The 13,795-nt window shown below is 44.7% G+C and overlaps 1 protein-coding gene across 1 annotated transcript in view; it reads left to right on the forward strand.

Annotated features, from left to right (window-relative positions):
- The first annotated feature begins 340 nt into the window (after positions 1-340).
- Positions 341-13,795, forward strand: part of LOC125740811 (cadherin-18) — a 137,461-nt gene continuing 124,006 nt past the window's right edge. Inside the window, exon 1 of the mRNA XM_049012468.1 lies at positions 341-670. The gene's annotated coding sequence lies outside the window, so the exon portion shown is untranslated. The remainder of the gene's footprint in view (positions 671-13,795) is intronic.

Raw genomic sequence — 13,795 nt, forward strand, 5'->3', positions numbered from 1 at the left:
ACTGAAAGAATCTGGACTCCATGCTTTTGTCAAGGGTGAGCGAGTTGGACCGGCATCATTCTAGGTCTAGGTTCACCCCAGCCACTGAAGCAGATGATCCTGAGGAAGAGATCTAGGTCAGCCTGCAGGGTGAACCTCCCTGCTCCCATGCCTCTCCTGTGTAGGGCGCTGAGAGGGTGTCGGCGGGGGGAATCCGCAGCCCGGAGGGTTGCTGGCCCTCATAGGGGCAAGACTGATTATACACAGGCTGAACAAGAGCGCAGCACGCTTGGTAGAGAGAGGGAGGGGGAGAGAGAGAGAGAGAGAGAGAGAGTGGGGTGAGAGAGAGAGAGAGAGAGAGGGAAAAGCGAACTGGCAAAGCTGCAGAGGAGCGCTTGATGCAGGAGCACAAGCGAGTGCGAGCCCCTCGCTGGTCTACTCCTCATCAGCGCAGACGCCCTGCACCCCCACTGCCTGCTCTCCCGCTGCCCAGCTCCACGAGGACGCCATACGTATCCCCAGCAACATTCCGGAGTGCTGGGATCTCAGGATTTCCTCCAGCCCCCCGCACACCCGTTCTCCAGTTGAGCCTTGGGACCCCAATTCCCACGCTCCCTCTCTGTTTCACCTGGGGGTCAGCGGTGAGGCTTGGATCTGCCGGAGCACCTGGGTCCCGCTCCCACGGGAAGGGGTAAGGAGTGTGCTGGCTGCTGCACTCATATTTCTCTGTCTCTCTGTGGTCTGCTTATCCCATCACACGGTGGCGCTGGATCGAGATGCCAATGGGGAGAAAGTGGAAGAAGCAAACGCTAAACAGGAATGTGCTGGTTGGGGGTGGTGGGGGTGGGTCAGGGACAGACAGCAGGCATCAAGCAGAGTCTGGGGGGTGGTTGTGTGGTTGCTAGCTGTGCCCTTCCTGCAGGGCTGTGTATACGGTACCGCCGAGACTGGATCCGTGCTGGCGGGCAAACTCAGCGGGAGCGCCCGCATGTGTCTGTGTGTGTGCGTGAGAGAAAGTCTCTGGGAGACGGGAGGTGTGTGTAGCCTGTTACGATCCCCTCTTTCAGCTTTATAGGCTGTGTGCATGTAAGTGCCAGTGTTTTTATACGATGTACAGTGTGTGTGTGTGTGTGTGTGTGTGCAATATGCAAAGATCCATCTCAGCATGCGTTCCTGTGTGGCCAGATTTCTTCTGAATGTGTCTGCAACACGTGTGTAAGAATGTGCAGGTGTGTTAAAGTGTTAGAGATGCCAGGTGGGGGTCTGGTGTGTGTGTGTGTGCCCCAATCATTACCTCCGTTCAGGCATGGCAGGGGACACTCGGCGTCCTGATAGCCCTTGCACATCTCTCCCCCACCCAGATATTCTGTGGCGACCCCCTTCCATGAGAGAACTTCCAAAGCAGCTTCAGAGATTCCTCCCAGCGTAACAGAGTCGGATTTGGGACGGTTACATTGGGAGGGGGTGTCTTGAGTTGGTGGGGAGTACAGACAGGTGCTGTTTTACAGCCCCCACTTGGGTGTAAGCAGAGACAGGCCTGTGAATGCCAGTGTGTGTGTATGCCGTGTGTATGCCGTATGAGACCAGAGTGCAGGTTGAGAGGCGGCTGCTGCTTTCCGGAATGTACCATCCTGTTGAACTGGGAACCCAAACTATAAACCAGAAAGTTCATTGACATGACTATGTCATACTTTGCTAAGAGGGGCCGGTGTGAACAGGTGATCCTTATTATCCCCCCAGGATTTGCGGCATTGCTGCTCCAGGTAATGATCAGACAGACGCTCGGCAGCGGCTGTACCTATATTTGTCTCTGTGCTGAGGTTGTGTGGTCATGTGAGATGGCTGGACTGCCGTTAACATGTATGATGAATTGGGGGGGTGGTGGCATGCAGCTAGATTAAGGTACAGGATGGTGTTAAAGCGTTTAGAAGCATCTGTGGCACCGGAACACAGGGGGAGAATGCAGTGCTAATTTCAGGCATTTCACGAAGCCCCAACCCTCCCCCCCCCCCCCCCAGAAAAAAACCTGGGGGTTTGTGTGTGTGTGTCGGGGTGGGGGGGGGGGGTTCTGGAGGAGCCTGCCTGAGGGGGCTCTTTCTGAGGCAGGAGTCAATGTTGTATCTCTGAGAGTGCATTACCAGCAGCATCCATAGGGGGCGCTGTTATTCCATCCCCATCCACTGGCTCACTTCTTCCTTTGCCATTAATGTCATACATACAGCTGGCATTCTATCTGTTGTCCTCGTCCTGCTTTTTTTGTTGGCCACAGTGATTCGGGCTTCATTCTTGCTGCCAATTTAGCTGCTGATTATAGATGCAAAGTTCAGAGTTTTGCCGCAGCACGGGTAGGAGATGGGCTCTTTACTAACAGGAAGTTTGTATGCAGCCGTGACATCACAATAGATGTGTTAAGGAAGCGCAATGTAAAACGGCAGAAAAGGGGCCTGAGCTTTGTAGACCACAGTGGAAGACACCTTCGGTGAGATTCAATCTATGGGCCCCTTGAGTTTAAGAATGAATAAAATAGATTAAGGCAAGGCAGAGTACAGGAAATGGGCTGAATGTTTAAAGGAGGCAGGACATAAATGATAGGAAAGTTCCAGAAGCTTGAAAGACATGACGAAGGTCAGGAGGGCTTTGTTATGGTAATTAATTACTTGTTTCATGTAATTATTCAACCTCTTCATTCATTCATGTCTCTGACAGAACAAAACGTCAATCACCAAGCACGTGTGCTACATCCAAAATTGGCCTGGAATCAGTGCGTGTCACCAGGTGTTGTTAAGTCTTTTGTTGTCTAAGCTTGTGTGTCTGTCATGTTCAGGAGGTAACTGCTCGTTTAAGTTTACATTGTCAACCACACAGGACACAAGAAGGCTTGGCTGACGTTGGTTTCCTGCCTGAATTTTAAAGAGCCAGTCGGTATTGTCAGAAACGTTATAAAAGATTTATATGCGAATAGTTAGATATTCCATGCTCATCCCCCTGTGATTCCCGCCGTCATGTCGAGCATCTCTTGGCTTCTTCTCGGAGCATGAGAACCTTTGTCAGACGCTTCCCACTGTTCCGAGACGGAAATCAGACATTATCATGGTGAATTATTAATTGTTTCCACCCTTGAATTCCAGCTATGTGAGAGAGGAATGATTTTCATACCTGATTTCATGCATAATGCATCAGAATCGACAGGGTGACTCAACGTTTATAGCTCTTAAAGGTATCAACTTTAAAAAGTCATTCTTCTTGAATATGCCAATTTAAAATGTGCAGATAAACTGCAATGTAATTAAGCCTAAGGAGTTGAAAAGCTCTTAGATAATGTTTCTTGTCCTGTAGCCCTGCACAACCACGATAAACACCGAGTGAAATGACATTCTGCATATACTTTCGAATGTAGGTTTAAATCATGTGATGATGTAGCTTCTGTGGGTGTGTAGATTGTGTTCAAATGACAGTGAATCTGCTGTGTGCCAAGAGACAGTGAGAATGTTCAAAGTCAAATGAAAGTCAGGTTGAAATATAGTCATTGTCAGCTTCAGATGTGTGACGCAGGGGTCACACACAGAAGTGAAATGTCATTCTCATTAGTTACAGCGCAGATGAAAAATAATAAACAGAATATAAATATTGAGACTCATAAACCTGACACATTAAGACATGGACATTAAGACATAGACAGAAGAAATGCAGTTAATCGACTGATTGGTTGGGAATGATTGTGCAAATTTCATTGGATAAGCAGATGAGCGCGATGTTAAATAGATTTCATCGTTACAAGAACAAAGGAAATGTGGGAAGTTTAGATAGAGATTTGACTGTGAACCTGCAGCATATGGGGGCTGGTCTTGCTAATATTTTGGAAAGGTTGTTCTGTAAAATGCGATGTGCAGGAAAACTTCATCCACATGCCAGTGTTCCTCTGTACATTCTGCCATCACTTTTTGGTTGCGCCCAATTTGAGCTTTTCGCTCTCAAGCAGCTTCTCCATCTGCTTCCCTGGATCTCATCTCGAAAAGCACTCAGCAGAGCAGAGAGGTCCCGTCCCGGCAGACAATCGCCTCAGACGTTCAAGGGGGGTGGGTGGGTGGGACTGGGAGGGGGGGGGGGGATTGGCAAGGGTCCCGTAGTCTGAATCAAGGGTAGCAGAACTACAGAATTAGATAAATATGATAACGTGACGTTAGATAAATATGTTACGAGACAAAATCGTTTACTAATCTGCTACATCTTCATAAAATCTGCTTCTGAACCCCAAGGTGAAAAGGCCATGCAGTGTATTTCTGAATGTTACGTTTGAAAATTAAGTATCAATTAACTGGGTTAGAGTCACCACTGAGAAGAACATTGACGAGTGTGTCAGGGCGATGCATGGTATGTCTCTCAAGGGGGAGATTTTCCTGTAAAGCACAGCTCAAGATATCCATTCATTAATCCATCCATCTCTCTTCCAGTCAGTCATCCATGGCTACAGTGTGCCTGGAGTCCAAGGTCCAGGGTACAAGGACTAATAATAATAATAATAATAATAATAATAATAACAATCAGAGCTGAGGGGGGGGGGGGGGGTCAGCATTATATCAGCCGCGAGCTTTACAAAAATCCACGATCATAAAAAGTTAAAAAGTAGAAGTGGGGGATTTATCAGTGAGCCATGCCCCCTGCTTGAAGACACGTCCCTGAAAACGTCTGTGTGTTGCACTGAATCCTATCCTTATTATTGTTGTTGTTTATGTAGCACATTCAAGGACACTTTACAACACATACAATCCAACACGGAAACCAAAAACCATACAACAGCAACAAAAGAAGCATAGAAACATAGGCAACCTTACAAATTGGCTGATGTATTCTAGCAATGAGCCTGGAGCCTCCCCATGTCCATCAGCCAGCACACACACACTCATAGCCCCACCCACAGTCACATGCTGGGGGGATGCTGGGGAAACCAGAGCACCTGGAGGAAACCCCCACCCCCCTCCCCCCCCCCCCCCCCCCACACACACACATACCCACACATATATACAGAAACCCCAGGCAACACCACCAAACACTGACCACACCACCTCCTTTTCTATAGATAGAAAAAACAGACTCGCCTATGAAAAAGCTGTTTAACAATAACTCCAGGGGCTGCTGTTGTGCCTAATGAATTAAACTGCCCAGCAGGGTGTGGGTGGTGGATAATGGCATAGACCTATGACGTGGAGGTTGTGGGTTCAAGTCCCATGAGGATATCATCTGTTGCACCTGTGAATAAGGTTGTTAATCTGAGTAGCAGCAGTAAATATATCTCTATATGCCCAAGCTTATTAAATGCAGGATTTTAAATGTGTCTATGTATATTTATACATGAAAAGAACTAAATGTGTTACACAGGTTTAGTAGTCTGAGCATAATTTATAGCTGTTAGGTCATCGTAATCAGATTAGGCAGTTTGGAAACTAGAGAAGGTGATTGGAGGCTTTGTATACATTTATCTTATTATAGTTTTTGTTTGTTGTGAATGAGGGAGAAATGGGGTGTTGGAAAACGCAGGAGGTGGGATTATCTGTGCTGCCAATCACGGATGGGTTTAGCTCATGTTTTTTTTTTTTTAGATGAATTTCAGCATAGGAATTCTGGTCAGTTCCACATGCATTTAATACATGTTTAGAGTAGTACTCACCCATGAAGCCTTAAGTCCCATGGGTGTAACGTCACAACAGTTATCCAGAGGATTTTTGTCGCAGTCTGCCATCTGCCGTAGTCAATTACCTGGACAGGAAGAGGACGGCATTGTGTGACCACCTCATGCTATGTCGTGCTATGCTACGTAGCACTGTGCTAAGCCACGCGATGCTACATCGCACCATGCTACGGTACTCAATTCTGTGTCACACTATGCTGTTGTGCGCTATGCTACTCTGCGTTATACTTCGGCACATTATGCTATAGCATTCTATGCTGTGGCACGATATGCCATGCCACGCTATGCTACAGCATGCTATGCTACATGATGCTATGAAACAGAGCGGTGCGCTGCCCCGCACTACACCTGTCCCCGTTAAGGTCCCCAGTCCCAGACAACCACGTACGCATATATGAAGGGGGCCTGTTTAGAACGTGAATCTGGAGCCTTAGCCAATGGCAGGGTTTAGTCGCCAGCCCTGACCTACAGGCCAAACCCAGTGCCACTGTGATTAATGGCCATGATTATAAACCCAGGGAAGTAGTTTTATGGGCCAGCGGTTCTCCTCTTATCACTTAAACCTGGGGGTGGATTCTCCATCATGCTACCTTTTCTGTTCCTCTCCAGAGAGACCCGGAAGGAGGGGAGTCAGGTATAGCTAATGCCCAGCTACAAATCTCCCCTTCGTAACAGGAAATGATGCAGTCTTCTGGCCACGCGACTCAGTTCCAGAAGGGTGGGGTCATACGCTGTGAGTCTATGGCTGACTCTATACCAGCAAAGCTCTATCTATTCTATACAAATATAACACATTTTCCATAAGAAGTAGAGACTGAGAAACACCACTAAATACATTAAAGCCGTCACATGTAATAAAGGACTAGCAGTTTCCCTAGGAAGCTGCAGGGTTTGTTGATGCTGTGTGTTATGTGATTTTACCATCGTCAATTAAGAAAATTTTTATTTTTATAACTATAAATTTATGGCAAATATATAGTCTGACTCCATTTGCGTGTAGGCGTTTAGTTGGGTGTATTTTTTTCTTGTGTAGGGGACTGATTCATCAGCCTTTCATCAAAATCCACGCGCCCAAAAACGCATATGTCCACTGATATTTCTTAAACTAATTTCACAGTATTTCACAGTATTACTCTTTTTGTATGAGCTCTGGACCTTTTTTCCCTTGTCCCCGCCCTACCCCGCCTGCAGTTCTCACTCGTCTACCTGTGAGCCTCGTCAAGTACGAATGCTGCCATCTGTAGGTCAGTGGGCTTCACTGAATATCACTCATGCAACAGGATCCGAGGCTTGAGTGTCTCGGGGTTTTCAGAGAAGAAGAAGAGTGCTGACAGACCCTATAGTTTGTGTCCCATTTCAGACAGTGAATTACATCGATTTTCGCCACTGAAAATCCAGCACCAACATAACGTTTTGTTAGATTTGTCACCCATGGTCACTTCCCCCAAAGCGGTGGACATGGCAGAACATTCAACTTTGATATTTTCCACAGAGGACAGAGTCTATTAGTGGGAAACAGGAACAAGATGGGCCCTTAAACTGCCTTCGGCACCTGGGATGGACACAACCAAAGAAGGTTAGTTCCCCCCAGTTAAGAAACTCAGAGTTTTTTTTTTTTTTCACATCCTGCTGAGCCACTCATTTCACTGGTTTTTAAGATCCTGGCTCAGTTTTACAAGAGATGGATCCTTCTGGAATTTTCTTCCTGCTTTTTCTTCCCCAGAGACCTGCCATCACTACTATCTTCAGCCCAGAATTATTGGGTAATACTCTACAGAACACTGAGTGGTTCTTCAAGTTAAAACCAAACTGTCGTTTGACCTCAATCTCTATATACACTTTCCTCCAGTCATACAAATATAGATCAATTCACCCATGCGGCTCTTATAGGCTATGTCATCTATAATCATGAAGACGATTTGAGTCTTTCGCATGTGTAAAATGCCATATAGCCATTTACAGATTTTCCAACCTATTTCCAGGCTACAGGTACAGTAACATCATAACAATTTGTGCCATCTACCTAAATCTTACCAAGTCTGCCCAATTCAACCACTAGCGTTTCATGGCTTTCAGCCTGAGGAGTTAGCACATTAGCATGTTAGCACTGCCATTCTTCTCCAACGGTGGCCAATTACAGCCCCTGCTGCGAGTGAGCAGTAATCACGTGGCGAGGTTCCAAGCCAGTCCTGGTGAGAAATTACAATTATTCTGCTCACCGTGATTCACCTCCCACTCAACAGAATGTGGGGTAATTATTGTAATATGAAACATTTGTAATGAACTCAAGTAAAATATGCCAATATCAATAGTTTTGAAAAGTGAGTGTGCTTTTCTGTAGAGAGCCAGGCCCTATGTGGTGGTGGGGGGGGGGGCTTGAGTGTAAGGCCGACATGCAATCGCAGTTACAATCCTCCACAGGGTTGAGTGTAAGGCGCAGCTACAATCCTCCACAGGGCCGACAAGCACACCCTTCCACTCCTGGGTCCTGTTGAACACTGAAAATGTATGTAATTTGGAAAACACCCTTGGGGGGGCACCAGTGGGCTTGCCATGGGGGGGCTTTTTTTTATACATTTCATAGATGGCTTTGAAAGGTACAGGCTGATGGCTGAATGAGTTAATTGCACCCTGTCTCTGCTGAGCAGAGAGTCTTGTAAAGGCTCAAGTTTAATGAAATCTGCTCTTAGTATATAGACCAAAACTCCAGAAAAGCAACCATGGTCCTAAGCCTCAACAGTGTCAGTACCTGAGCAGCAGAGAGATAATACAGGGTATAAGCCACAGAGCTCCTTCCGTTTTATCCATTTCATTGCTGGATAAGACAGGGTGAACCATTTTCCTATTAGTTTTCATATCAGTGCTCTGGTACTTACCAGCTCCTACAAGCAATCGTGTCTGTTAACAGTAGTAAATCACTTTCCTGCATGCTAAGTTCTGGTGCACATGCATGTAATCCATCATGATTAAAGCTTGTCTTTCAGTGGGGTGGGAGGAAGTGCTTATGAAAAAGAGTGTGAACAATAAAGCCAATGACTGGTCATTGTCTATGTGAAAGATGGCTGAGTGTGTGAAAAACTTTCATGTCTGTGAAAGATGACCATGTCTGTGAAAGATGACCACGTCTGTGAAAAACATCCACGTCTGACAGCCGTGTTATTACAAACACTAAATGTGTATATGTTACAGTTTAAGTTCTTTGCTTTTATTTTTTTGGTCGCAATCTATAACGGCAGTGAAGTTGAACGCTAGTGCAGTTGTAATGAAAATAATTGCATAATAAAAATGCAAGGATTATATAAAGGTTACATATATTAAAAATTCATCATCCTATCCTTAATACCCTCATAAATAAGATTATGGTAATTTTTGACACTTTGTTAACCTATTTAAGTATAAATGATACTTGTGCTATTACGCAATGTCGCCAGCAGGGGCAGAAACGCCTCAGCCTCTTACTTTTGTGAATGGCTTCAGTCAGTGTGGTCAGTGAAGGAGTGAGAGATGCAGTTCTGCTGCTCGTGGACTCGAAAGGTTCCACAGAAACCCCATTCACAGATTTGGTTGTGGGTCCAGCACAGTCCACAGTACCACAGATAAGCTTGTTCTGCAGTCCAGTGGGCGGGAACAAGGGGAGGCGGCCAAGTGATTATCCTTGGGATTTGGAATCTTAATTAATTAAGGCATGAGACACTCATCTGTCATTAGTCAGACCCTGCATGCCTGCTGGGGGTGAGGGTAGCAGTGCAGAGTTCCTTGATCTTCATCCCGGTCGTTAATTGGCCATTAAGCGCACCCTGCAGTAAATCAAACCCCGTAAAACGACCCCTCGCCATCACCACTCTTCGAAGGTAACCCGTCCAGAAAGATCACGACCCCCACGGCATTTCCCCGATGACACACTCCGACGTTCCTCTGCTCAATTGTTGGTGCGTTCTACGGCATGTGTTCCCAAAGTTGTCAGTCATGCTCTGCACCAGTCTCTTTGCAATATTTTCAAGCTACCCTCTCATGAGATATAGATGTCTTGGTGTCTCTCCAAAAAGAGAGATGAATCAGTCGCCGCTAACTGAATTAGCCTCCCACCACTGTTACATAAACGCAACGACAAAAACAACATTGAGGTTCCTTTAGTGAACGTGCCAGATCTTTGGTGAAAAATGCTGCCCAAGGTGGATGACGGGTAGATAAAAGCCTACGGTGGCTTCAACCAGTCTGTGTTTGCAGAGTGCGGATGCATTTCCAGACAAGTACCATCATTTTAAGGGACACCCGCATAGAGGGGGCCTATACAAGGGGCACCGACCAGTGCTGAAAGATCATTAGTTCTCTCCCCTGTCACTCTGCAATTAAAATGATATAATTGGCTAATGATAAGGTTGGTCCACCTCTGAATTATGGCCCCAATTATGTTTCCCCACCATAAAAAATCTTGCATTTGCTCCTTTCACGTGAAAATAGAAGTGGCGTGGTGAGTCACTGACCTAGCAGGTGAGGTTTAGACTGCACATCTCAACGCATTTACAACAATCCGATACACTAAAGATATATATGAAGCAACTACTACTGAGATACGATATGATTCACCCCATTTGTGATTCAGCACGATACGATGAGATGCATTCTGGACACGCCCCCAGAGAGACTTGCAGAGAACTGTCCACTGACAACTGGCGCAGTGGAGAACTGGAGATGAGAGCATTTCTGATAATGTATCCCTAGCAACGCACTGCTTCCATCTCAATAACTCCAGTGGACAGGGTAGGCCGGGCCTGGGACCCTCCCATCATGACACTCTGTGTTGTGTTTCAGTATGTTGGGGATGTCATGTGACTTGGCGTGGTGAGGGAGGTGCAAGGCCAGGTGCGGCAGCAACAGTGGTGACAGTCAAATATCAGGTGTTCTGACAGAGCAGGGCCTGCAATATGATGGGAGAGCTGGGTGATGGTGAATACAGTCTGGAGGTGTATGAGTTAAACAACAAAATAAAACTAAAGACTTGCTTGAAGGCCTAAATCTTTTTAAAAAATAACAAAGCAAAAAGAAGCAAAATAATTTTGGACTGTATTAAAGATTCTTCCTCCCTTTCCTAAAAACATAAGAACAAGTTAGCATTTCTTCTCCCTTCATAGACACAAAGGAGACCTTGATTTTGCGTGCAAGTTTACAATAGTCACAAATGAAACCTTTCAATGCCGGCTTCTTAAAATATGTGCAAATGCAACAAAATTATAACAAATAATATTTAACCAGTTACTGGCGTATGTATACTTATTTGCCACAAAAGAACTCGCTGCCAATTAACTTAGCACTGTGAATCGCTGCGATATACAAAATATTTAAAACCCACTAAACTTACTACATTTAATTCGGAATATTTTAAATGAACCAAATAAGCTCATTACCAAAGAAGCTTCAAAATATGAACATACCAATGGCTCAGTTTTATTCCCCTTAAAGTCGGATGAGCTGGGAACCTTATCTTAGCTTTTCAAACAGACACAAAGGAGGGCTTGCTATTGTGCGCAATGGCTTACAAACACAATCAGGTTGGTGAAAAAAGGCAAGGCCTCCTGTGGTCTGCAAGCATAATGACCCCCGAAAACATCAATAACACCAGAAGTCAGTTAAATCATACAAAACTGATAAAGCAAAATTATTTAATAATTGGATTTTACCGAAGCAAAGATGTTAGAAACTATGCATCCCAAATTCATCTCAAATTGTATTCGGTGCATACTTTTTTAATCGGAGCAATCACTGTGAATTTTGCCAGTGCGCCGATGCAAATCAGTGAATCTTTCCACCCTTATCATGTTTCTCCGAGATCAGATCTTCCAAAACTGTCTCACGTACATAGATACATGCATAAATTCTCCCACAGTGGGCAATCAGGAAGGACGTCTGATCTGCAGTTTCGTGTTAGTGTGAATCACATTATTTTGACAAGACGTCGACAAATAAATTAATCTCCAGGTGTGACTGAAAGTGAGAAGACACTCTGTGTTTCACGGCTCCTCACGCACTAAATCTTTCAATTAAGCGACACGCCATGGTAGCTAATTCTCCCGAGACTGGGCCACAATGTCCTGACCGGACTTCTTCAACGAGCCAGTCCCACGTCATTACCCACCTACTCCAAATGACCCTCTTAAGCACCGGTGCTCGTCTCCTTGAAGCTGGGGACCAGGCATGACTGATTACCTGCCTGAAGAGTCACCAGCAGGATCCGCTGTACAGTACTGATTACAAGGCCATTCGTGAGAAGAGCAAGGCTTTAGCAGGCAGTAGGGTGGGCAGCCCCGTGGGTCCTTGCAGTTCATACCCAGCTGCGCTGCTATAAACATTCACAACCATTATACTCTCATTTTGTGGGTAATCTTCAATTTCTAAGATATGACATACTGAAGAACTGTACCAGCCATTATGAAGTGCAATATATAAACTGCACAAAGCACAAAAAGGTTTATAAAAGTATGTAAAGCTTTAATGAATCAGGTAGAGGTGACATTTGTCTCTATGGGCATAGGTAATGTAGTGCCAGAGGTGAAGATTTCAGGTCCAGAGAGTACAAATCCAGACCAAGATTTTGTTTAAACCAGCCAGTTGAGTACTCTGTGACTGTGACTTATTATACTCAACTGTGTAGTGCCAGCTCAAATCCCGATATTCTAATATGTTTCTGTACGACAATTGAATCACTGGTTGTCACTTGAATCCAGTAACAGGCAAAGGTGGACAAAGTACATAATTCCATTACTTTAGTCAAAATATAGATATTCCTGGTCAAATACTACTCCAATGCAAGTGAAAGTCATCTTTTTTACGAGTTAAAGTACTGGAATACTTGCTTATAAAACTACTTAGGTATTCAAAAGAACATTTTTATTTTGGTGCCAAAGCATTGTTGTATTGTTGCCAAGATGCATCAGAGAAACTAATAAATCAAGAAATGCATACAGGAAACAGTTAGCTTGAAAAGCAGTTGAGACATAACATTAGTCCCAGTACAATAACCTGGCAGGATAATCCATAAAAAGACATTTCAGCAAGCATATCCCTGAAACTGCAACTACTACAAGCACTGACAACTTTATTTAAAATGCTTACTGAAATTAAACAAATGTTTCTGTACCTCGACATGCTTTCTCAGGTTGGAGAGAGAATTTTTGACGGCATTGTTGCAAGGTAAACAGAGCAGACATTTAAAACAATGCAGATCTTTCCTCATTTCAAAAATTTAAAACGTGGACTTCAGATATTGCCTGGGTACTCTGGTTATGGACCCTTATCTGTACGATTTTTATCTGCCATAACAGTAGTCATGATTACCCCCATCAAGTTCAACTCTTCAATAACCGCAGCACACACTTTGAACTTGACTGGCAGCGTTGGGGTAGTTTATTGTGGTTGGTTTTTCTCCTGTGACAAACACAATATTCTATAACATTTTCGAAATGAAAATTCATCCACTGATTTCAAAGCTATGCTTCAAAGTAATAAGTAATGAGCCCCTTCGTAGAAATGTAGCGGAGTCCAAAGTACTGCATTTGTCTTTCAAATGTAGTGGAGTAAAAGTCACAAGTTTCCAAAAGAGTTGATACTCAAGTACAGTACAGATACTCAAAAAAGGTACTTAAATCCAGTACTCAAGTAAATGTACTTCACTACTGATCACAAAACCTTAAAAAAGAGAATTGGAAAGATATGGAGTCATCGTTTTATAACATGCCTACCCATTAGACTTGACAGGCACGTCTATTAAAAGCTCTTGTCTTTTACATGATCTGTATTCTTTTAGCTAATTTTCCTAACCACTGTTTATCCCAATCACACCGGATCTGTCTGCTCTTTCATCCCTGAGATTATGTCTTCCGAGTAACGGCCTAAACTAATCATTCATTATCTGCAGTACAGCCCCTACTGCACGACCTCATCTGAAACATCCACATGCGCCCAATGTTTAAATCTTGCCACCAGACGGGGAAGAGCCATGCATTTGGATCGTGCCTCTATATGGCTTCATGGCAGAAGCAGGGAGGATCACTGAATCTGGCCAGATTCTGGGTGGCGAGACTCATTTGCCATAATTATCCCGTAATTAGCGGCATGCAGCGGACGGCTCTGAGC

The sequence above is a fragment of the Brienomyrus brachyistius genome, chromosome 4 (assembly GCF_023856365.1).
Source record: "Brienomyrus brachyistius isolate T26 chromosome 4, BBRACH_0.4, whole genome shotgun sequence".
Classification (NCBI taxonomy): Eukaryota; Metazoa; Chordata; class Actinopteri; order Osteoglossiformes; family Mormyridae; genus Brienomyrus; species Brienomyrus brachyistius.